This window comes from Struthio camelus, chromosome 13 (genome assembly GCF_040807025.1).
Source record: "Struthio camelus isolate bStrCam1 chromosome 13, bStrCam1.hap1, whole genome shotgun sequence".
Lineage (NCBI taxonomy): Eukaryota > Metazoa > Chordata > Aves > Struthioniformes > Struthionidae > Struthio > Struthio camelus.
This window is the reverse complement of record NC_090954.1, coordinates 1,297,345-1,323,615: the sequence shown is the minus strand read 5'-3', so window position 1 is coordinate 1,323,615 and position 26,271 is coordinate 1,297,345. Positions and strand designations below refer to the sequence as shown.

The 26,271-nt window shown below is 41.0% G+C and overlaps 1 long non-coding RNA gene across 1 annotated transcript; it reads right to left on the bottom strand.

Annotated features, from left to right (window-relative positions):
• Positions 1-1,376: 1,376 nt before the first annotated feature.
• On the bottom strand, positions 1,377-26,271 carry LOC138069163 (uncharacterized). The gene is made up of 3 exons (XR_011143990.1): positions 26,161-26,271; positions 25,000-25,202; positions 1,377-1,508 (listed from the first exon to the last, which is right to left on the bottom strand). It is a non-coding gene; the product is annotated as an uncharacterized lncRNA (long non-coding RNA).

Sequence of the window (26,271 nt, the reverse complement as noted above, 5' to 3'; positions counted from 1 at the left end):
AAAACCTAAACGAAGGTATTAACTTTAAAGCTCTCTACTGCCGAAATTAATTCTTTTGAAGAAATAACACAAAAAGAATGTTTCTACCTTCCCAGATTTGACTAATTGACTTAAGTTTCACAAAATAAAAAATGATTTTCAGACAATGGCCTTGAAAGACAGACCATTTGCAGTCCCGCAAGTTGAGCCTTTCAAAATCCGTCATTCCTACCCCAGCTTCAGGGAAGTAGAGACATTTTTGCAGAAAACACATCGTACAAAATTACAGCTATCTTTAAACAGCTTGCCTTGTGTGGATCACATCACGAAGCGGGCAGTTTTTGCCGTCATGCAAGTACGGAGGAAGATACAAGGCTCCTGCAGGAAGCCCTGCTACGAACAGGAACGGCTCCCTGCAGAAACGAGGGAAAGCCGGGAGCCGGGGCCTGCCGGACACGCCGAGACACGGGCTGTTGCCCACCGCGGAAACGCTGCTGCGGGTGCCGCTGGGCATCCAAGGAAGATGACTCCCAGCCATTGATAAGCACCAAGGCACCAGAAACCAAATAAACTGGGAAACAACCAAATGTTTATTTTTCATCCAGTTACTGGCTCCCAGGCAAACATGGGTATCTATTAAGTATTGGTTTTGAGAATGGGCTGCTCTTTTGCTATAAACATGATGTCACCCTACTTTGGTCAACAGTATCATCTGACTGAGGTGACAATTCACATATGACTACAACTTTTTTAAAAAAAAAGAAATCAGTATTTAAATGAAATATTAATTGGAAGTGTCAAAGTTCTCAAATGAAACTTTTCTTTAAAAATTTTTTTTTACTTTTTACTTTTTTTTTTTTTACTTTTTTTCTTAAAAAGTATGTTTCGTTTCATTTCAGAGAAAATTAAACATATATGGCTAAAAATTGTTTCTATTGAAACTTTCCCCCTGTTTGGATAAAAAGCTGTTTTGGCCAGCTCTCCCTAGGCACTGTAGCATACCATTCCCTGCCGTAATTCCTAATTATTTAAATGCCTAGGCAACCCTTTGGAAACAGAATGGAAGACAGTGCTCTGCAAGCACTCTATTTTTTCCTTATTTTCTGGTACTCAGCTGACCAGAAAGCATCACTGTACGTACTCACAGCCACACCTGTGTTTAGACACTTGAATCCTACCATCACAAATACTAAACCGGAGCAGGCGTCAGCATGGATCGAAGGCAAGGCACAGCCGTGTGTCTGTACTACTCTAAGCCGCTGCGATGGCCACTTCTCAACACTCCAGACCATCTCTGCTCTTGCTTTATGTTCTTATTTTTTTATTGGAACTGTTAACGAAAAATAGTATGTATTTAAATTACCTAACGTCAGCTAGTGCTCAAGGACTACCTGTTGCCTCCGGGCGAGTGCTCTAAGCCACCGGCACTTCATCCGATCCCCTTCAGCGCTTGGGTGGGAAGAATTTTGCCCCAGTCCCCTAGAGAGGTCAGTCTAGACAACCACAGCGGCTCTTGTTGGTTTCAGAATCTGCCAACAGAAAAAAAAATGGAATAAAAATACCTGCATCACTGAAATGTCAGTGAAGATCTGCCATGGAATTAAGGCTGACTTGGCCTTATTGTATCTTACTAAGTGAGTATCTAGTTGATTGCTACCTATTCATAAAATCATCCATCATTCCTCACAAAATTTGGTATGAATTCATGTAAGAAGTCATTACATGTGGCAATATTCACCTCTCATTACTCTCCTGTCTTTACGCTCGTTCGGCCCAGCTGCAGCAGTAACACAAGGGCTCAGCGCGAAGCAGGCACAGCCCCGGCCGGAGGCCAGGAGCGTCCGCCGCACAACAGAGGGAAGACGAGGACAGCAGGCAGCGCACCGTGTATACACGCAGTCCGTTCTGTCTCAATTACACAGCTCTCGGGCAGCTAATAGCCCAGTAATGATATGCTGAAAGGAACTGGCGAGTACTTGCAAACGAGTACTACGCTAGCAGAATATCAAACTGAAGCTGGGGGTTGCCTGCCAGGCAAAAGGCTGACATCCCTGGCGGAGAGGTTTGTCACTGGCTGTTTTCTCTCACAAACACTATCCACTGATGTCACTGGGGTGAAAACCCAGAACGGTGGAGTAGTGGGGACAAAGCCATTTCCACTCCTTCCACCGCTGTCAGGCCTGGGCGAGCTGAATCCTGCAGGCCCCTCGGAGACCCCTCTGAGCATGCCTGCCAGCATTTTTAGAACTGCATGTTGGGTTATTTTTAGGCTTATCTGAGCAGAGGCTCCTTTCTAGTGACCATCGCTCTCTGACCAGCTCTGGAGAGAAAAGGGACATAGATGTCTGCCTTCAGACAGTTTGAGATCTGAAAATCAATTATGAATAATAAGAAATTCCACTGGCACTGTACGTAACATGCACAAGAAAAGGGCGGCACGTGAGAGCCAGTTCACAGGAAGCGTTCCAAGTGCAGCATTGCGCATGGACGCATCAAATGACGCTTTAGTGAGGACTTATAAATATTAATACAGCACCTGTTTCACTACTTTCAACTGTAGGAGCCGTCAGGCCCAGTGCGTATGGTGACACAGAGAGAACGCAGCTCATGACAAGTCTCCCATGTTTACCTTCATGCCCTTTTGTACGACTGCATGGGCTTTTTTTTTCTTAATTGCACTCGAGGGTAAAAGCAAAGGTAATCTAATCACGATCTGAAAAAGGTAAAGCTTCACAATTTAATCTCATGAGTGCAATAAATGTGTACCGCATCCTCACAAAGAGAAAAAGGCGAATTCTTATGGTACCAGAACTTAAGAAAGAGATCGCCGAAAGGGATGTCGGTCCGAGCTTTGTATGCCTGCATCTAGAATTGCCTTTGGCTACTTCAATTATTCAGAATTTCTCCACGTATTATCTCACAGTAAGCACCCTCCTACATGGAAGAAAATGCAGCAGATACTAACTCTTGCTCAGGGTCAACAGAGAATTTGTTGTTCCCTTCATACCCCACAAGACACTGCTTTGTTACTGGTTAGAGCATCTACAATCAGAGCTCTATGGGTCAAAGCTCTTTATAAATGCTACTCTTGTATAATAGAGAAATTAGATTTTTGGATACAGGGAAATCCATTCAGTTCTGCCCACCTGAAAATTTACAATGGTTCACCTGACCCTGAGACCTTGCTTCATACATGGTGCCCAAATAGAATTTAACCTCTGAATGTAAAACCAGCTACGATTGCTACCTCCCCCCCAGCTTCCCAGAACGCGACGTCGTGCCTTGTGCGTCTTTTGGACTTGAACTCCCTGAGCTAAGAACTGTCTTGTCATTCCTGTCCAGCACAGGTACGAGCACCTTGCTAGAATTCAACCAGCAGTAAATAATGATGGCACAACTTAAGAGCTTAGACTATGAGTGCAAGAAATAGAGAATAACCACGAAACGTTTTTCATTAAATAAGCTCAAAATCCTTTCGTAACTGTTACTCAAGCCATGAGATACTGCTGTGATACAGTGACAAACACGTTTAACCATAAAAATATTATGTATTTGTTGATAGGTCACCTCCAAGCATTTAAGTACAGAAAACTGTTATATACTGTCATTGTAATATATAGTATATTACCACCTGCACCTTCTGAGTGTTTTTGCAGTCACAACACAAGGAAAAGAAGTAGTATTATTTTCCTCATTTTGTAGACCAAGAACAGAGTCACATCAAGAGACTTGCGAAGGTCACAGAGGCAGACTAAGGAAAATGGCAACTTGCTCCAGAATCTCTTAACTCCAGAAGACGACCATATCTGCCGGACCATATTTCATTGTGAACATGCATGAGCTTTCCAATTAGGCACCAAAGCGAGTGTTTCAGAATAACCCGAGTCAGTAAGGAAGAAAAGAAGACAATAAAAGGAAGCAAAGTGTCGACTATGAACGACAGTTTTATTTTGCTGTACACCTACAAACGGGTAAGTATTCTAATTTTATTCAGAAAAGATTTCTTTCTGCCCTCTTTAGTGAAAGAATTAGGAACGGACCCTGAATAGCAGGGATGTTCATTCTTTTGCCTCTTCACGCCTTCACATGAAGAGACTGGCTGTTCAGATACACTGGAAATCATATTTACTGGACTGGAATAACAGAAATAAAAACATGCATGGATAATACTTCCTATGGTTATTAAAAGATTAGGATCTCTGTAGAAGCATACAACGCTAAGGAAGACAAACCTCCATCTTCAGCCTTACAGGGATTCAGTAAAGATGCTTCAGAAACTTCTGCAGACTGGCTTACTGAGCTCCAGAAAGCTCAGAATAGGGATATGAGAAGACAAATGCACAGAGAGGGACCAGGCTCCCCGCAGCATGAAGAGAAAGAGCAGCTGGGCTCCGCAGATAGACAGGCCTTTAAAGCTAGGGGAAATCCTAGGAGTGAAGCTACTCAGAAGGCCAAAGCGAAAAAGGAAGTAACTACTGTAAATGGCAAGGGCTGGAGAGGTCTGAAAGCCCAGTGGACAAACAAAAAAAGGTTATGGATGGCTGGACGGAAGGCCTTTGGAGCAAAGAGAGGGAGGAGAGTAAGACAGTTTTTTATATGTATTACCCTAAGGAGAGAGTTTCTGGAGGATTAATATTAGTTAATATTCTAGATAATCCCTGCATTTCTTTCTCTTGTTTCTCTAGCCCTCTTTTTCACTGAAGGTCTACATACGCCAAGGTGAATAACGAACAGAGTCATTTAGGTATTTTAGTACTTCATTCTATTATACCAAAATCTTGGGACCAAAATCTGGATGTTCTCACACTGATCTTCCCCTTTTTGTTTCTACCTTCCTGTTTTAGCAGGATGGACTGTTAACTGCACCTTCTAGGGGGCTAGATTTTTGTGCCATCTTTCTTCAACTGCTCCTTGAAGCTGTACTCTGTTTCTGATGTGTTTTCCCTGAGCAGAAGTGCTTCCCCCCCCCCACCCACCCATCAGCAGTTTTCTACAGTAAATAGAAAAGGAAATGGAATACCTCCTGGAAAGTCCTAGACTGCTGAAGTGGGATCAAAACTCAGGCATGAGGCATAAGGGATTAAATTCAGATTAAACACAACGTAGACATGTTGGTCCAGTGCAGAAGATGACAATTCAGGGTTACCCTATGGAAGAGGCGTTAGTGGAATGAAGGAAGAGCAGCAGCAGCCTGAGCCTGAACTACAAGATCCAAAAGAGTCAGAACGTAACCCCCTCGAGACTATTTGCCAAAACTAAGCATGGACATGGAAAAGGCTTCCTTCATGTGAACGCTGCACCACCATCTTATTCTAGTCTGTTTGCAAGAGATCACTGACAGTTAACTGAGTCTTTTCCATATCCTGCTCTGAGAGTTAGGCATTTTATGGAAACGCTATTTCTGTTGCTGCCTGACCTACAAATACAGGGTATCAGCCAATCTAAACAAGCTTTAATATGAAAAAGCATGGAGTGATGAGCAGCACATATTAAAGTGATTGGCAAAACAGGTATATCTCCAGTGTCCCCTGAAATATACCCCATTCCTCAGGTTAACATTGTTAGAAAAATATATCACATGGAAATTTACCCCTCGTTTAACAAAAATAAGCACACAAAGTCAAATAACACGTTGCTGTCAATAGAAAGCAGTGCTTGCCAAACATAATGATGTCTTTACAAGCAGTTTTAGTGTTCCAAAATGGTTAATCTTTGCTCAATGTTCCTTTTACCCTAAAAACATACAGGACGCATTATAGTGCTTCCTCCACTAGGAAACCTGCACGTAATATTACAGTCATCAGAACTGTAATTCAAATCCCTTTGTCACTTCTCCCCTCTCCTTTGCCTACAAGAGATGCAAGTTAGAGTGAAAAAAAGAAAAGAAGAAATGGAAAAGCTTCTACTGCCTCAGGCACACTCTTACTCACTGCAGATTGCGTTGTTCTGCTCACTGAACAGCTGGTTCCTTGTTAATGGTTCATTTACTTGTGATTACCAACTATGTATCTCCATCTATACCTTCAACACCAAATATTTAGTTTTCTTGAGGGCTGGAAGCTGGCGCTCAGAACACCTGAAGAGCTGTTTCCTCATGTTCTGTTTCTTTGTTACTGTATTACTCATAAACAGGCAATAGGAGGGTTTTACTCCTGTCTAAAGCCAGGCAGGTACGCAAATGTTTCATTCATGTTAGGCATGGAGACGATCCATCAGTGGGATTTTATCTTCTGCTTAAAGATCATGTACGTGCTTTAATACCTACTCATATGCGTGGTCTTAGAGTGCATTGTCTAGTTGCCTTTTTTTGGTATGTTTATCAACTGAACCAATCAGGGAAGGATCAACTTTTTATAGGCAATTAGATCTGAACTTAAAAGGCATGATTTTGATTTGTGTGACATTCTCAAAAGCTTCCCATCAATTCATGAACTCATCTCAATTTCTCAGCAGCACCACTAACTTGTTTTGAAGCTGCCACTGATTTACAGCTCAGTTTCTGAGCAATTTGAAATGTCTTCCTAACATAAACGCTACTTGTTTGAAGTAGAAATTGAATCTAATTGCAAAACTTCTTTTAATTTGCAAAACTAGAAAAGAGGGTCAGAGAGAAAATAACTTCCTCAAACCCCTGATTCTGTACTGATTGAATTTTTTTTTAATTTTAAAAGATTTTAAAATGCTTTACAAATATAAACAAAGTAAATCTTAACACCATCTCCCATTTTTTGCTCTCATATGTTATCTGAAGCAACTAAGGACTAACTTTCTACATAGAACAGAGGGAGTCGAAAAGGCTGTGTCTCCTGTTCAAAGGCTGAGGTCAGATGGAGCAGGTAACAGATCTCTAGATCTTTCACCTCAAGTCATACTTTAAACTGTTAACCCAAACCAGTGCTCTGCATCTTTCCCAGAATTTCCAAACCAGGTTACCATTTCTGGCCATCTGTTGCCACTACTGCACAACCATATGCCCAGATTTTCTGAGAGAATCAAGTAGGGTTTCAAAACGAATTCCACTGTTACCGTGTAACGTAGCAATGTTATGAAATATAGTAATGAATCAACTGAAATGAATTTGAAGTGTGCAGAGATACCTTACTGTGTCATTTTCCACTAAACATACAGTGTTTCTTTTTTTGAGTCTATTTTCCGTTTCCCTAACTCTGTACGTTTGCTTTCTTTGTTGTTGCATTATGTTTGTAATGAATTTTCATTTTGTACGCTGGAGAGAAATGCTTTTTTCAGTTGTCACACAAATGCTGCTTCTTGTTTCCTTATCTAACAATTGAAAAGTAGGAACTGTAATCTTCAAGTTATAGAGGAAAAATGATGCCTTTGAAGACTGTGTCGTGTGCAAAATAATTCAAAGTACACCACATTTCTTCAACTGTGAGATCCTTGATCACTGGTTTCTTCTTTCTATTAATCAGCTGTTACCAGTGACACTGAAATTTAGATTTCTGAGTGAGCATTACTAACCTAGAAGGGAAATATCTTGAATTGCTTTTCCTCAGACTTCCTCCACTATCTGCCGTTACCTGAAAAGAAGAAATTGTGAGTACGCTGCTTCTCTTTTAAATAATGTTCTATCTCTGCATTTGACAGAGAGACAGCACAGGGAGTTTGAAAAATCGTATGCCTGGTATATGAGGAGCTAATGTAAGTTAATAAAAGGTGAAATATATGTTTAAGACAGATGCAGAAATGGAGACACTGAGCTGGGAATCAGCGAGCAGTTGTTTCCCGCTGTGTCACATATTGTAATGGTTTACTGTTCTAGAATTAAAATTACTTTTTTTTGAATGCTGTTTGCCTCCGTGGTTCAAGAAAGGGCTAATTATGAGTAACAGACCATACTGTTCTTTTCTCACAGTTTTTTGATTAATGTGAGGCATTGTATTTGGATATTTACTGTGCCAAATTATCCTTTCATTTACTGAAGCTTAGATCCCAAGCATTTACAATTGGATGTTCTTGGTGAAGGAGAAGAGAAAATAAAAAAGGATGAAAAATAAACATGTGCTGTTCTTCGACTCCTGCCTAATCTCCCCGCTAGCATCTCTGTACCTGCAATGGGAACCGGAAAGATTTACTAACACTTCAGTTTTCATTATAACTTTTCACCTTTTAGGCCAAACTCAAAGCCGGGCCTTTACAACGTATGACTGAATGCTAAAGGAAGACGTACTTCAGGTCAAACAAATAGTGTGCAAATCCAATGAAATCCGGGAGAGGCACGCCTGTTAATCAGAGGTGAGAGGGAACTGCAGCAGGATTAACATGTTGCTAAGAGGTTTTTTGCAAAACATAGCGACATGAGTCTGCCTATCTGCTACTGCCAGCAAATACTGCAGTAAGAACAGATAGGGATTTACTTCTGGAAGAGCTTGTGTAGGGTCTGAGCAGCTGTACACCTTTCTTCATAATGAAACTCGCCTGCAGGCTGCACTGAGCCTGCCATTCCTGCACCTGAGCTCGTTACGGCCCAAAGTGGAAGGCGACATACCCACCAGCATCAGAGACCCACGGCTCCAGGAAGCCATTATTAAAAGCCTCACCGACCCATGTCCTGTTGTGTGTCTGTGCCACAAAAACAACGGAGTATCAGGTTTTAACACTAAGCCAGGTAGCTCTCTGCAGCTACCTTCAGACCACTGAAAGTAGGTTAAATTAAATTTGGTGGATCAGATTTTGGTCACCTTAAAAACAACCGCCCTCTTCTTTTCCTCACAGCCCTCCCACACACACATCTGCCATGCTTAAAGTGGAAAACTAAGTCACTTTTCCACTCAGCTGGCAGAAGTCAAATGATAATTCAAGAGAACAACAGTGTTTCAGAACAAATTAATCACTTCAGCAAAGTGGCTGAATGCACAGGTCGGGAGTGATGGAGAATTTGCTCAGCACCATTGTCTGTACATACCTCTAGGCCGGGCAATGGCTATAGCACTGCACTTCCGCTGTGCACAACAGCTAAAAGGAAGGTTTTTGGCCAGTCTGAGCCCCCCTATAACCTTCTGTCCTGTGTCTCACTGCCTCAGTTTCACTGATATAAAATGAGGATAATGAAACAGTTATTTCACAAAGGTGTGTCAGAAGTATCAATGACTCAGTAAAATTTTCAGACAATCTGAAGCAGGAGAGGCCTGCCCTAATTCACTGGCATCAGTGAAAAGACAGTTATCAAGAGCCATGTGCTTTTGGATCTGGCCCCTTATAATATTACTACTAACATGATGCGCAATCCTTTTCGTAACCATAAAACAATGAAAAAAATAGCAAATTCAATTCAGGAGATGTAAAGCACTTTAGAAAGAACAATGCACAGCACTCAGCAGCAACCTGAGGTTCTGGGTTTGGCTACTGCTGACCCACCCCTGCTCCAAGACTTCCCCAGCCCTGTTTTTTCTAAAAACAACTGGTCTACCGAAAACTTTTCTAAGTGTGGAGATGCTAGGGCAGAAACTAGAGAGAACAGGGAAAGGATAGGCTGATCTTTCACCTTTTAATCAGTTTTTCAGCTTGTATTTATGTTTCCAAAAGTAAGATGTAGCTGATACAGTTGTGAAAAACACATTCAAAATGTGAAACAAATGTAGTGGATGTGCATACGCCTACCTGAGTTTGCAAAGAGCCAGAAGCAATAGGTCCAAACGCCTTCTTGTTAGAAGGCTAATTTACTGAGCAGTGATTACACTTGAAACGTCAGGAATGTAAACCATTTCTTTTCTCGCTAATCAGTGCAAGAAAAAAGTGAAATCCCTACAAGGTTTATGGACTCTACTCTCAGCAATTTACTATGGAGCTGTGACCTAACTGCCATCGACAGTTTCCTCATTCCAAAAGGAAAAAAAATCTTCAGCTTACCATTTTGTAATGTGGAGGAGTACAAATATTAGCTGTAATTATTCTCAGTATTTAAGTATTTTCTTTTATTCGGAAATCCAAGACTACAGGGTTCACTGTAAATGCCTTAGTGTTATCTGCAACTTAAACATCCAAAATGCCATCTAAATTAGGTGGATTGTCTCATTTGAAATGAAATGTCTCCTGTCACTTGCTAGATGATACTTTTATCTTTCCAGAGATGAACCTAATGCAAGCTCACTCATCACTTGTTAGTGGAACCGACACACAGCTGCGTTTCCAGAAAGATAACGCTCCCTTATAGAAATTAAAGTTCTTCTATCTTATTTATTTGTTTTGCAGATCTCATTTCTGCATTGTATTTCCACTTACCTTGTGCTTCATTAAACTTGCATGAAGCCATCTAGTCTTCAGTGGCTTCCAGCCAGGTTGCCAGGAACTAATCTTACAACAGATTCGAAATGACCCCGTAAAATAATAAGCAGCTTTTACTGGAGTTATGAAAATATCTATGTCAGGTAAGGCAGTGCAATTAGCCGAGAAGCAGCTGAGGTCCTAAGAGTGAGAAAGAGAATATGACAAACAGACAGAAACAGAGTTTAATTCGCTTGAGAGAGAAATGGAGCGGTGACAGTTCTGGGTCTGTACGGAAAGGGAAGAAAATAAATGAGAACCGAAATAGGTAAGAGAACTGTGACATGACCACAGCAGGATTTACTAGTCCACATTTTCATTAGTCTCTATATGGAATTGCAATCTAGATAGTATAAAACATTTATAGAAGTACTGTGCTTGGTCTATACCGCCAAGATACAAAATGGCCCTTAGTAAGCGTCCTCACAAAAATTTGATTGCACTTGTCAACATCCAGCTGAAATTGTTACCTTAATAAAGCCATAAAGATGAGTAACACTGGCCTTATAAAAGGCTGATGCAGGAGCGTAGCAACACAGCAGTGCAGCCTGCAGCTGCTCACATGTACCCCAACATCTGGTCAGGAAGTACCACATCTTCTGTCGACACACACATGAAATGGGGACAAAGAACTGGTCAAAGCACTTGCTCCGTTAATACAGCAATTTGTGTCACCCACAACCTGACAAAGTTTCTAGGGCAGACCCAGCCTTTATCCAGAACTGGGGCATTAGATGACTTTTTACAAACATGTGAGGGGCTAAACTGCAGCGCTCCTTCAGAAATTAGGCAAACCATAGGAAACATGGGAGACAATAAACGTCTCAGGCTTGTAAGAAGTATGGATAAAATCAAACTTTAGACTAAACCTGGACTGAGGTCTTAACAGCCATCACCTGGAGTGATGAACAAGTAGTTAAAGTTTATGTTCACCACTCACTTCTGCAACAGAACATTTTATTATTGGATAACATCAGTTCAGTAAAATATCATGATGAAGTTTTGGTTTTGAGAAACCTCTCACATCTATAACTTTCTGAGTAAAATATTTTCTGGTCTGAAGTGACTTTATGTCTAAAAATTGTTGCTCACTTCTGGTTTTAAAAAGTTCAAAGGATAAACCCTGTCAAAATGACACAGTGATAACATCTAAATGAAACACTCTCATTGAGAACTCAAAACCATAATTCTGTATACTATTTCAGGAAAATTTTTAGAATTTAAATTTTTCAACCCAACTGAGTAAAAAAGGAGTTGAAATCTCAAAAAGTATTTCCTACCCATTTCTCCCACCCACATCACAGTGTTGCTTCCAGGAATCTCTATGGGTCTATTCTTAGCTATCCGTTTCACATATGATTCAATTCCAAAGCATTCGAGCTCACTCTCATTTCAGCAAAACTTGTTTTATATTCAGTGCTGAACTGTGGAGCACAGAACAGCAGGCATTTAAACAGATCTCTCTGCAAAGTGATCAAATCTCTGCAAAGCCTCCCAACTGAAGGCAGCTTGTCCTGAATCAGCCTAATTTCATTTTTAGAAATTTAAATCAGGTATCACTCCCTCAAAACCACGAACTAGTAAAAATAACTTGGGGAACAAGAGCATCTCAGTCCTGAGTGAAATAGCGGTTTCTGCATGAAGTCAAAGCAAATCACCCAACCCAGTGATTTCAAGACATTCAGGATTTCGTTCTTCACGTTAGTACGAGAAGAATATTAATTCAGTAGGTAGGTGCAAAAAAAGAAAAATAGAGATGTCTTTCTTTTAAGCCCTCCCTTGAAATGTTTTAAATGATGTAACAAGCATCCAGGAGGATACTCCCCTAGTATACTTACTTGCACCCAGCAAAACATGATGGAGCATCAGCAGTCATGGCATGAACAAATTTTACAGAATTAACATCATTAACAGGAATGCAAACATGCAGACCAGAAGCAAATAGTTCCAGGGATGCAGAATAAAAAAGAGGTCCAGCCCTGTTTCTACCAAACCAAAGGATTAAATTCACACTGACTGCAAGGCTAGCAGGACCCCACCTTCCCTCTGATTAGCTTCTCAAATTGGCCATCAATGGAAGTACCCCCAGAAAGCCTGTCTCGTTTCACAAATACCTATAAAGATCTAGAAGATAAAATTAAGAAAAATAAGCACAGTTTGGTGTCTGAGCAGCTCAGCTGCTGCCCCATATGTGATGCAATTTCTTATGTACATAGGAGAGTACTTTGTTTAGAAATTTGATCTTTTCCTCTGTTCTAGATACAGTGAGGAGCAGCTTCAGAGTACCATCTTGCTACATGAGCTAGCTTGGGTCATTTAGTCTAAACATGTAACACTCGGTGGCATTTCTTCTCATTCAGCATTAATCATGACACGCAGCATGCTTCATGCGGCACCAAGGTCTCTCGCACAGCATACCTCAGATTCAAAATATTTCAGTGCTCTTGGCAAATCTGTAAGATTCAAGATCAGTTACTCCCAAACACCGAGAGATCAGCAAATTCAGATCGCTTGAGAGACCAATGAAGACACTGTAATTTTCACAAAGAAGGGAATCAGTGTGTTTAGCACTACACCTGGAAAACAGCACTTTTCGCAAAGCAGCAGTCATCCAGAAGTGCAGCAAGCAGTCAGAGTCCGGGAGGATCTCTGGTTTTACTACAGTATTTGAACTCAAGCATTTTGCCATCATTGCACAAACACACGCTCCCTGAGCTGATGAGAAATGTCCTACATGTGAGAGGCACTTAACATCTGCTTTCCACTTCACATTTCCACAGAGACATTACAGTGACCTATCCCTAATGGAGCTATACCTTTTAGGCCTCTTCTCTGGGAATTAGATATTGCTCAAGCCACCACCGACTGCGTATTTTATTTTTAGCTTAAGCTCTATCATAAGCCTTTTTTCAAGTTTAGTTTTAAAAGTTACAAAAAAGATCCAAGTGTTTGTGCAAAAAACACAGAAACCATATAAAAAAGGCCTATTTTTTAGGCTTTTTAAATAGTAAATCAAACCTCCTTCTCCCAAAACACAGAGAAACTGCCTGGGGAAGGTGAGGGGGGGGGAAGCAAGTACTGACTTAAGCTGATTAAGCTATATATTTTAACCACTCTGGGACTCAGATTTCCAATCACATTTCAGCAGACTCCTGAAATGAGTGATTGCCATCAGGCAACAGCACTGTCTTGCACTGTCTTGGAGCTTTGCTCAGGCACAGACCATAATCAGGCAGAAAACCGCTGTCGCGGTGTACACGGACAACACTGGTGGCGAATTGTGGCTATTTTGTGGAGGCCTCATCGGTTGACATGGCCGGGCAAGTTTACAAGCTGGGGAGCACAACATTTCGACGTGGTGTATTCTGCTGTCATTGCCTCACGCAGTAACTGTTCCCAGTAAAACGTACAGGTTACTGCTCTGCCTCCACCAACCTGCCCGGGAGCAGCCTTTGACTGATGCCCCCGGATGTATAAAAACTCCTGTTGGGCAATTCAGGGCAAGAGAGTCTGGGAATCATTCAGCTCCACTGCAGGATCAAGGAAGTGCATATACAAAATAATGTGAAAAAATATTGCAGGAATGAACTACATTGGCCAGTCTCTTTTCAAAGCAGAGGATAGCAGAATTTACAGCAGTATCACTGGCTGCCACAGCTAAATGAGCCAAAGGCTGACCACAGGATATAATATTAATAATAAAAATGCTTTGTTTTTTAAATAAGCTGACAAGAGTAATAATATTTAAAGCAAAAGTAATAATATTTAAAGGAACTGCTTTTTCACTTAAATGCACATAGCATCCTTTATCTCAAAGAATTCCAAAAGGATAACAGAACTTGGATACTCCATTGATACTGTTTTTTTCATTAATGCAGGCGTTTGGTGGCTTATTGTGGCAAATACACTCAAGAAGGGTACCTGAATTGTTTGCAGAAAAACGTCCAAGACTGATTTTTTTTCTTTCTTGACACTTTCCTTCCATTTAAATTCCTGTTACCTCAAACTAGCGGCTGTATTAAAGAACTCCAATTGCAAGGAATCCTAGGGAAAGTGGTATGTATGGAAGAAATAAAAGCTTTAACTTGAGCACTTGCAGTATCACTAAATTTGACGGACATCAGAATTTCACTATATTGCTTTGTTACTCTTACTTCCACATGGAAATTTCTTTTCTTTGTTGTTTGGAACGGCTTCTGGCCACAGAAGCCTCCTCCTCTCTCCTACTGACTCCCTCGAGTGAACATCTACATTGATACTTGTGGCGTTTCTTATCCTTAGAACTGAATATTGCTGTAATGTCAAGTACTTGAGGTGGCAAATGTTGCAGTACTACTGGCAATCACCGCAGCAGCGGATGCAGCTGCAAGGCACAGACACACGAGAGAGCGGAGGAGGACTGATTCAGTGTGCATCAAGCAGTAGGGGCATGACAACCCAGTGCATTATTCAGCAGAGCCTGTGATGGCTTTCCATTTAAACTATGTGAAAATTGGATTTATGGCACAGAAGTAAGAGCTATCCGAACGCGGCCCATAAAACTGGAAGAATCATATTTTTCTCTTCAGCAAGCAACTTTTAACAGCTCTGCTGGGTGCTTATTTGCAGTCACAAGACAAAAATTTTCTCTCTGCTGTTTATGACCCTTTTACTCATTTCTGCAATAGAGGAGGGTGTTTTGGAGTACGGTGCCAGCAATGCTCTTGTTACTGGGTGTTATTTGCTCCAGGGACTCTTTTGATATAAGTCTTCTGCTGTACTAATGTTCCCATTAGTCTTGATTGCCTCTGCAGGGGGTGGTAAAGACTTCTGTAACAAAGTGCCTAGGAAAATCCTTCTTCAGCCTTTGATATTTCTTTGCAATATTTTCCTCATCTTTTATGAGATATCAATTTGACTTTGAAGTTATTTCCAGTTCTGTTCTTGTCATTACATTATCTATGTCATTACTTTACCCTTTCCACAGGGCAGCTGGATGTTTCTCATGGGGGTACAATGGGCCACCAAACAGTTCTCCCTTTCTGTGTTCCTCATATGCTCCTATTCTTTTCAGGTAAGCTTCCCAGTTACTGAAAACGTACTGTTTAAAATCACAGGTTGTTAAAAGGCAGCCACCACACGCCACCAGGTACTGCTCAAAGTTGCTGTAAGAAAAAGTGAAGTCGAAAAATATGTATGTGAAAAATCATGTACATAAAACATCCCAGTCAGAAAATGGCTAAGGACCCAAACTGTTTAATGGTCACAGAGCACACTGAAAGGGCAAATTAATCTGAAACAAAATCAAACAAATAGAACCGCACCTCCACTCCCCCGGGACTGCGCTAAAATATTTAGAAGTCCAGGTCTTTATTTGGACCATGGAAGCCTGTTGAAGGTAGGAGGCTGAGCTGAAAAATCTCATTACTGGAGATTTCCAGGTGAAATTACATAAAATTCCTGCTCATGGTTAGACTGAAAATAATCTAAAAATGTCTTTTTCCTGTGGAAAACAACGTAAGAATTGAAACAGAAAACTAAAAATGAGGCTCTACGGATTCTTCTGATAACTCTGCTACCTGGACAGCCCTTTTGTAAAAGGGCTTTACATCCCTTAGGATGAGATACGCAATACACAACAAGAGAAAGAAAAGTTAACTCAACTTTCTTAACTTTGAAGATTACTATGAAAATCTGAGAAAATTCTGAGATTATCCAAGAGAGCCATAAATAGGGCTACACTGCTGTATCACATAAGAAACGGACAGACTTTCCCAGAACATTATAACGTATCAGAGAAGGGTCACTCTGGATTTGGATTCAACCTTTTCCAAAGTTTTTGAGTGTAATCCACTCCTGAATTATGATTCAGGCACATTTCTGTAACATGCAATTCATGGTGCAAGACACCAATTTGTTGTCATTATTTGCAGTTCCTTCGCCTCAAAGACCGCTAACATTACTTCCCATTAGAGCTCACGCCTCTGCTCTACAAACAAGGGCAAGAGGAGACCTGAAGAAAGCGCTGCAAAGGAAAGTACAGCAACGTCTAGCCATGCAAGCAAAACAAAATGCATCAACACAAAACCAAGGAGAGGGAAGTGCCCAATACTAATTGTTCACAGGTAAGCCACAATCTTTCTTATTTTCTCGAAGTAATTTTTACAAGTATCTTTTAATTATTAATTGATTTCTTAGCCTAAGCCAAAGCAATGAGTACAACACAGTCATTTCTATCCACAAGAGAGATTAAGCTAAAACTCTCTATTGAACATGACCCTGATCCATGGCATTAGCGGCTTAACCCAGGGTCTGCTATTGTCAGCACCGGTATTAAATTACCTGGCATACAATAGGTACTAGCAGACTAAGCCCCTGCCTCCTCTATCCAAAGATGAGCGCTAAAGTCCTGACACCACCCCCAGAAGCAGCCTGGCGAGTTATAGCGATCCTTTCTTTACACCCTGCTCTGCTCAGCTGAGGCCAATGCCTCCCTGCGCAAAAGCAGCCGCCCTCACTCAGTGTTACCCGTCCACAGGGCCGGAGCATGCCAACGGGCAAGGACGCTTCCCTTGGACGCAGGGGTAGGCGCTTCGGGCGAGGAAGCTGCTGGCATAGTCCCAAACGGTTATTCAGCTCTGAGCCCACGCCTCCACCCTCTCGGTGCGGCTCGCGCAGGTCTCCTGGCAGGGCAGACCCTTCCCCACCTAGCCGGACGGCGCCCGCACAGGCTGGGCCGACGCTGGCACGCCGCACCACGAGCCAGCGGCGCAGAGCGGCACGTCAGCTGCCTCCATCACACCTCAGCTTTACCGTGTCGCCTGCAACAACACTACCATGCAGCTCTTCACGCTGCGATCTCACCTGCTGTCACGGCGGTTGACCTGCATAAGAGGAGAACCCAGAAAAATACCGTGGGATTATTTGGCTGTACTTTGCTGCACATTCACCCCGTGAGAAGGTTCCAGAGGGAAAAGGGGCTTCCTCTTGCATAAATCTCCTGTGTTGCTGCTGCGGTTGTTTTTGTGCATTTGGAGGAGGCAGATAAGAAGGGCATCAAATTTGAATGTTATGCTAATAAGAACATCTGTGTACTTAGATCAGCACTGAGCAGCTGGTACATTTACAACAGCCCCCAGCATGTCTAAACACTCTGTAAATACAGAGTTAATATCTCCTGAGATCAATTTATCATTAATAAGTTATAAAAACAGGATCTGATGTACACTGAAATAAAACCTGTGTGGAAGAAAGAGACTGCTCTTTCTTTCCGTTTTTCTCCTTCCTAAAATTTAATAACGCGTTTCTTGTGTGACCAAAACTATTCAGAGAAAGCAATTGCTACAGTTAAGGTGTGTTAGGCTACTGTCCAAGCCATAGCCTGAAATTTGTTTTCCAATATATTTTGTCCTAAGTTAGGCATATTAGAACTTCACTGTAATTTATACTACCACAATCTTCATGATTAAAAATGTGTTTTTTAAAATGGCAGTCACTGGCGATTTAATAAGGACCGAACTAAAGATTTCAGTAAGTATCCATTTCAGTTCTGGGAAACTATTGTCATCCATGAGTGGATTTCATTCTGATTAGAAATTGTTGTTAATGATTACAGAGAAGAAACTAAAATTGAACCAAAATGATTTGTGAATGAGTCCATTCCCACCACAAACAGATGTGGTTGCCAGAGGACAAACGGGTGAAGCTCTGGATAAGGAGCGGAACAGCTTGCTTTTGTCCATCCTAAACTGTTTCCGGAATCACAACAATCAGACTTTCTCAACAGGAACTCTGAAAATGAAAGAGGCGTTTTAAACCAAATTTTTTCAAAACAGGCGTCTAAGAGCTGGGATCCCAAATCTGCACTCAAATAGCTACAGTAAGAGGCCACAGCTGGCTTCATTCTACCTAAGACACCTACATTGAAAGTTTAGTCATCCTCAGATCAGTTTATAGTTAACGCAAAGATACAGGTACCTCTAAAGGGTGATTTGGTCCACTTAACTTCCCATATCAGTACCTAAAATAAAACAAGAACGTATGCCTAAGCTAACCTCAGGCAAGTGTTTTGGAAAAAGTCTTGGCCCGTTTCCATATTACAACAGTATTTGCTGGTTTGCCGCTGGCAGTCTCCACTCAATAGGATTGATATATGCCACACGTATTGAATAATAACATTTCCATGGCTTTTAGCATGTCAGAGTGGTTCTTAAGATAAAACCACAGATGATTCTATTATGAATCCTGTGGATTGGGTTGGTTGCACTGAAGTTGATATAGTGCATGGGTAAAATGTAGTGAGCAGCAGATTAGCATTAGAAGAGGCCAAGAAAACCTGTGTGGTTTTGTTCAAGTAAATGTGGAATTGAACATGAGAGCCCATAAAGCAATAACGATTCATCAGGCCAATGGGCTGCTCGTGCCAGGCTGCAGAGGCAGGAGACCGAAGTGTGTCAGACCGCTCCAGCCCCTCTCAGGCTGGCTTTGAAACGGTGCAGGGCAGCCAGCAAGAAAGGCACTTGCCTTGACCGCACAGCGCTCCAGACTCACGTGCAGAGGTGCCGACCAGCTGTGGGCCCCCAGGGAGCCACCGTACAGAACACCCTTCTCTTTTCCTTAGGTGTTACCCCTCCTCCACATTTACCTTAGCCTGCTATCAGAAACAGGCAGGCCACCACTCAACTTCCTTCTGTGCCTAATTTGGGGCCCACATGCACCTCCACTATTAGATCTTGATATGCAGTTCAGTGCCTTGATTTACACTTCTCTTTAACTTAGCATGCCCTACTTCACTAAATATATTACAAGGACCTGCACGTCCCCAAAAGACTCCAGCTAGCATCTGAACTTGCTATGAACAACGTGAGATTTCACCTACTAAATCATAAAAAATATAGATAGCTAGTATGGTGAAATTAAATCCTCCTCCTCTTTGGATTTCAAATAATCTGTTGTGAACAGGCATTGGGCATATATATCCTACAGTCCAACTCTTAAGCCTCCCGGATCCATAAACTAGTGATTGCCTTATCAAACACGTATTTTACGCATCCCATAAGCTCAAGGAAACTATGTAATTCAGGAGTACCAGCCAGGTTGTGCACGTGGCATTTTGATCAATGCTATATACATCTGTAAAACTAAGATACATCTCTGTGCATTTGGAGCTTGGTTTCCACCACCACCACCGCTTTCTCTTCCTGGAAGACTTTTATCTCGCTCCCGTAATTGCCATCAAAAATCACAAACACTACAGTGCACAAGTAAACCTTATCAGCTACAGTACACTTGCAACATTCCTCTCCATTTTCACATGGGTCGCATCTTGGAAGATGAGCACTGCTATCAAAACCAAAGGGAGTCACAGGTATCATTTCATAGGATTTGGTGGACCGGAGACATATCTGAAAAAGGGTCCCAAAGCAACGATCGTATTTTACAGCCTACGGTTTTATTACGGTTCTAAGTTGTTTATGCACGATCCTCTGCTATAAAAGGCAAATACAGACGATAATTAATGATTCTACCTAGCTCCACCCCATTCGGAACCGGGCAACTGATAGATAAAATATCTCAAAGCCCATTAGGTTGGCATATGATCTTAAATTTACATGCCTGAGAAACCTCAGAGCGAGGCTGAAAACCTCCAACACATACAGATCAACTGTGCAGTAAAATGCCACAGTCCTAACTTAACACTCATTTCCCAAAATAGCTAGAAAGCTAGTAAGACTCCACTTTGTCCAAAAGGTACATAAGATCTTTAGCAGGGCAATATAAACCCACTATGTTATTTTTTATGATTTGTGCCATTCCACTCATCTAATCTGCACGAGTAACATTAACATCTGTCAGAATTCCCTATAAAAACGAGAAAGTGCTCTTGGGCCGAGCAGTTTTCGCTGGACAACTGATTGGATTCATTTTTTGAAGAGCACTGTCCTGCCAGTTGGCATGCATGGGGAAATTTAAAGTTTGTTTGCTTGGTTATCTCCTCCCAGGGGCCTCGTTGGGATTATGACTAACTGAAGTTACTAGGCTAATTTGCTGCTTAACGTCCTTGTGTCAAATGTGCAAAGCTGCATTAAACTTAAACACACGAAAAAGGGGAGGAGGTTGACTTTTTTGTAATCATGAAGCTATACTAAGCACATTCATGAATTTCCGTTGAAAGAGATTGTCTGTGCTACCTGTTCCTAGCTGCTTGCCTCTTCCCACTGGGTAACTTTAGTTAATCTGGTTATTAGCAAGAAAAATGCCTGAAAATCCTTAAGTTTGGTCCTGCATACACCACTGCTGTTTAGCCTTCTACGTATCCCAAATTTTTCTAAGTTGTACCTAGATTTTAAGAATTCTTATGTTAGAGGAGATACATAAGCTTTAATATCTCTCCATGTTGCTTTACTAACTCAACAGTGAAAATGAACAGTATGGAAGACATATAACTACAAGCTAAATGTATGAGAACAAGGTTTCTCTTTTATATGCGCTATCCTTTCCCCACAATATACACACCATGTAAACTCCTCCTTCGTTTTTTCCGTGTTCTGAAGGAAATTTTTTCCAGATCAGAAATAACGTTGTTTCCTAGGCGTGTGAAAAAGGTAATAAATATCTTCCAGAAATGCAGAACTAGAGCTGAGGCTTTGATTCTCAATGCTGCTCTGAAAAATAAATATTCACTGTAAAGGCCCATTTCAGCCTTACAAGAAAAGAAATTCAGTGCAACCAGCACAGAGAGCTGAACTCACTAGAGCGTGAATGCCAAACTGAAAGAAAGGTTTTCATCACAATCCCTTCTTGATAGAGGGGAAAACAGGTTTAGTGACAGCCAGAAGCAACTAAAATTCAGAAAGTCTTCAAGAAGTGTTGGTCACAACATTATTAAACGCATTTTAAAAAGCTTGCATACCATCAAGCCAACTATAATTAGAAGGGAAACGAGAGCGAGGTCTAAGAGGAGGCTCATCTTATTCTACTTCCAAGCTGATCAGGGAGTCTAGCACTGTAGAATTATTTACTTCCCCTGACGGCTAAGGACAGAGTCATGCAGAAATGGAGAACAACTGCAACAGAGGTTGTTTTACTGAAAATTTTTGAAGACTGGATCTGGTTTTGCCTGAGATTCAGGAGTACAGGTTTTACACACCCAGGAGTACAAGTTCAGAAAAGTGAGGTACATGGGAGAGGCATGCAGTACAGAACTGTTAACTTTGAAAAAGAAACTGCAAGATGACCGCCAGTCAAAACAATCACTGCCAGGGTAAGATGGCAATAACTTTGTGACCGGTTTGTTTAAAAGGTTTAAAAAAAAAAAAAAAAAAAAGATTTCCCTCACTAAAGTTACTTCCGCAGCCCAAAAGCATACCTGCAGCTCTCTCAGATATGCTGAGATGGCTCCGAACTAGCCAACTTGGGGGCTGATGGCCGCCTGCCTGCCTAGGGCTTCTGGCTCTTGCAGCCCACACCGAGCTACAGGCTGACCCCAGGGCATGCGGTCTGTGCACCCTCATAACCAGTTTGAACATTGCTTCTGTAAGCCTATGCAATCAGCAGTCACATCCGTGAATTCAAGTACAGCCATAAAAAATACACTCATTTAATGAACAAGGAAATTCACCCCACATGAAAGGATGTCAGATAAGACTAACAGGTAAGTAATTGCACTCATCTATAGTTCAGAAAGTAAAAACGAGACTTACCACATGAAGCAAATGAAAACTGATGTTCTAAAGGACATGCCTGTGAAATACCAAGAAATTCATCAACACATAAGCAGCACTTATCAGACTGACTATTCTTTCTGGGTATAGTAACTTGAGCCTGAGACAGAAAAAGCTAAAGGCCTGACATTGAGTTATTTACTAAATTACTGCAATAGCATTTCTCAGTAACTCCATGGAAAGAGCAGAAATCATACTACACAATAACGCTCTGGGTTATCAGGTGAGACGGTGGTAACTTTGACATATCACTAATATTTAAAAGCCACAACAAGCAGCTCTAACCATGACCATGGCTTTGGCATAATATTTCACAGACTATTCACTATTCAAACATTTTTTCTTTGCTTCCTGAAAAAATGAAGCACAGGCAATCATGAAGCAGTGTACGCCTACCTCCGAACCACTGCCCATCCGTGATCCAGAAATGCCAAAGTGAAGACGGTATGGGAGGGAGGGAGCTGAAGAGTTACAGGGGTTAGCATTACCGTGGTAGGTAGGCGGACAGGTTACGGAAAAAGGCACAGATCCAACAAGAAATCAGCCTTCATTAATTCTTCTGTTGAGGAAACGTCTTGGTTTTGTTTTTTACATACAACTTTCAGAACCTTCTTATAGAACAGAAGTGAAAAAAGGACTAAAACTTGTGAAATGAAATGACAGACACATGAGGCAACTCAAGAGGACTTGGGATTCCTGAGTCCTGTCTCTCATCCTTCTCTTTCTGCATCCATTGCAGTTCTCCTTCCTACAGAAATGATACTAACTTCATAAGTGCTCTCAGAGCTAACTATGGAAAAATGTTATAGACGAGCTATATATTGATTATCACTGCTGTTTCTTTCCAGATCATCTTAAAAAAAACCCTGAAGATTAAAAAAATGAAAATATCAATGCTGCAGAAGCTTAAAGTGACACACACATATACTGGAAATCCATCAAATACAGATGGGCTACCTGAGAATCGGAAAGTTTAAGTGCTTCTGATGTTGTACGTTCAATAAATCCCCCCTCCTGGCTCTTCCTATTGATTTTTCCACGTAAGGGGTAACTCCCACATCCCACTCTGCTTTTACCGCCTGCTAGAGATGATGTTTCAGTTTCCTTACTCTATTTACATCCCATTTTGTGTTCCACTCCAGTGCTTTTGCTGGTCCTGGAACTGTTCTCTTTTGCTCACTTTGTATTATGCATAACAGTCTTTTTCCTTTCTGTTTCTTCAATCCTGATCTGTTTTTTTAAAAGCTGTTTAGGTTTATAGAATTGTCTCTTTATTGCTAGTCTGTAGACACTGAGGTGCAGTTTGCATATTTCTCGGTGCTTTGGGAATACATACTCTACACCTACCGGTAGTTTTATTTTATTGGACCATTTGTATATTCTCACAAATATAATCTCCTTACACCTTTAGGGTGACGACATAGTACCATCTTTCTTCTCATACATATGACACACACCTTCCCCCCCTTCCCCCCCCCCCCCCACCAAATGCTCTGCCCAGGTGCACAATTACCTGCATTTTAGTCAGCAAATTTGTGATTTTTTAAAACTCACGGTTTAGAAATTTTTTGAAAATACAACTGAAGCCCTCATAGTAAGAATCACTCAAAATAATTTCAGTTGCTCTATTTGTTTTTACATTGACATAAGTCAGAATAGCTCCATTTGTATAGGAAAAACTCCTATTTGTTTACAGTTTGCTGGGAGAATAGAGTGTGCGACCAGAGGAAAGTTTCATCTGTTATCTTTTCTTTTTTATCTAGGATTGACATCAATTTATTTTTAGGGCATTTTAAACCTATTTCAGAAAAAGGAAGGGCTGAATTCCAAGGTATTCATTCTTACTTGCATGTTTTTCAAGCTAGTGTTCCTTTAGTACTAAATCAAGGTTTCCAGTTTTGCGCAGAATTGTACCTTTCTCTAACTGTAGACAGATATTCAAGAAGGTCTTCAACTAACTTGACTTGTTTAATCACTAAGGGTAGAGTGTTAATTACATGTTGACTCCCTGAGAGAAGAAAAGAGGTAGGGCTCCCTATCCTTTCTTGCAGTGCCCTGGAGTTTCTATCTTGCATGCAGTTACGTTGTTGGGGAGCTAGCATGTAAGGATTTAACAGATGTGTTAAATCCTCCTTGTCCTTTCACAATCGTTGCACGAGCAGGTCAGCTACACTGGCAGATGGAGGGAGGTGTGGGAGGCGCTGTACTTGGCTGCCGAAGGGCGCAATGCCAGCCTTAATTCTGGCCACAAAACATGGCTGTAAACTACTGTCAACTATGCCCAAAACAGAAGAATTTTGTCAACAATCTCATTTGTAAAGAAAGAATAAGAAAAATCTTGATTTAAGTGTTTGTGTTTAATAATTTTTGTTATCATCAATATTGTATAGATAGATGGTCACTGGATGCGTCTGGGGAACAGGAATATTTTGGTCTTGCATCATTCTTGCTGTTTTCTTGCACGGTTATAACACCCCGCAGGAATACTTTCCCCCAGTAGGGACAATATTGCTGATGCTGAAGTATCAGCACATCTTCAAAGAACTCTGTAAGTGAGCTGTGGAAAAACAGGCTGCTTCTAGCAAGCTGTAACTGTGTAAATGAGTATGTGTAGCGTAATTATTTTTTTCCAAGTGATATGACTAAGGCATTTTCCTCACCAGAAGCAAGTAAAATTTCTTGATGTTTTGGAATGTCATATACTGAAAATCAGTTGTACATTAAATTGCAGTTAACGTTCATTCTCTCTCCTGCTTTCTCAGCTGACCAGGTAGTTGTCTTGATTTTGTGCATTTCCTTAACCATATTTGTAAGAGACGTTATGCAATGCTCAACTCCTAATAAAATAAACAGGCCAAAAACAGTCATCATATAGGTGATAATTAAAAGTGATTAAACTGATCAACTAAAACCGACTATTCAACTAAAAGTATGCACTGTACTGTTTTCCACTAAATTGTACCTAACTCCTTCACTTTATACAGTATTTCTGCTAGAGATGCAAATATTTCTGCAAGGTTAGGACATAGCTTACCTTGACAGCAGATGGGAATGTGTCCAAAACCCCCGAACGATAACCTTGCACTTTTCCCTTCTGTCCATACAGTATTTCTGGAATGTGCCTCAGTAATGTCTGGCTGAACTTGTTTCCATGCTTCTGGAGAGAATCCAGGATGCTAGAAAGCTCTGGAGGACACGCACTGACAGGCTGCTAGGATCTGATACACTGCATGTGTCCTAGAAAGAAAAGAGTTAATCAGAGAATCACATCCTGTGTTTCACAACAGTTTTGCTTGATTCAACAATGAAAGACTTGACTCAAATAATGTAAGCCAGTCTAAAAACATGAAGTTTTAAAGTTCTTGTGAGCTACAGAAACAATCCCAATTTACAAGAAGATACAACTTCTGGGTAGATAAACAAATAAGGATTGCCAGTAACTTTTTGGCCAGATAGACAGCCATCATTTTAACCGAGTTTAGTACAGGTCTTCCAAATGCTTTAAACTTAGGAACTTCTCTGCACGATGCCTGTGAGAAAATGTTTTGGAGATGAACTGATCATTTAGTTATATCTTGTACTACCTGGCTGTCAGTTATGACTGGACACCCACAGCCATCATCTGCAATTGCCTAGATGGTCACATCTTTGTTGACAAAGAACGTGCAGAGAAAATAAAGACATTACATATGTAAATAACAGAGAGACACTAGCCATCTTTAATTTATCTCCGTTAAAAAAGTGCTGTACAGGCTGCATAGTAAGATAATACTCCCTGCTTTAGCACAGATAGTGCTGGGTGGCAACTTGTCCTTCTTTGAGAGAAAAAATGACAAACAAAAAACCCAACACATGACTTATTTGAAAAATGGTAGTAAAACTGTCTTGATCTGAAAGAAAATGGTGCTTTGTCAGCCTTGTAGCCTTTTGAGACGCTTATAATTTTTTTCTTCTGAGGAATCTTTTGCTTTACCAACTGCAATTCCATCTTTCTTACAGAGTCACTGCTGTGGCAGCTGCTTTCTAAATTTTGGTTTCTTGGCACGAGGGAAGAATTACTGTCTCTTTTCATTCGTCTTCACTTCCTTTTATTGAGATATTGTACTGATTACAAAGGCAATTTAAAATTTAAATTCTGTAACTGGAAGACAGAAACTCTATGTAGCAAATGCTAACTGAAGAGTAACCACGTTACCTGCACATTTTGCATTTTGTTAGCCTCTGTATCACATCTTCCTCTTTTTATGCTGCAATACATAAAATTATGCTGCCAGTATTCAGGATCGGGTTACTTTGTGCAGGTCGA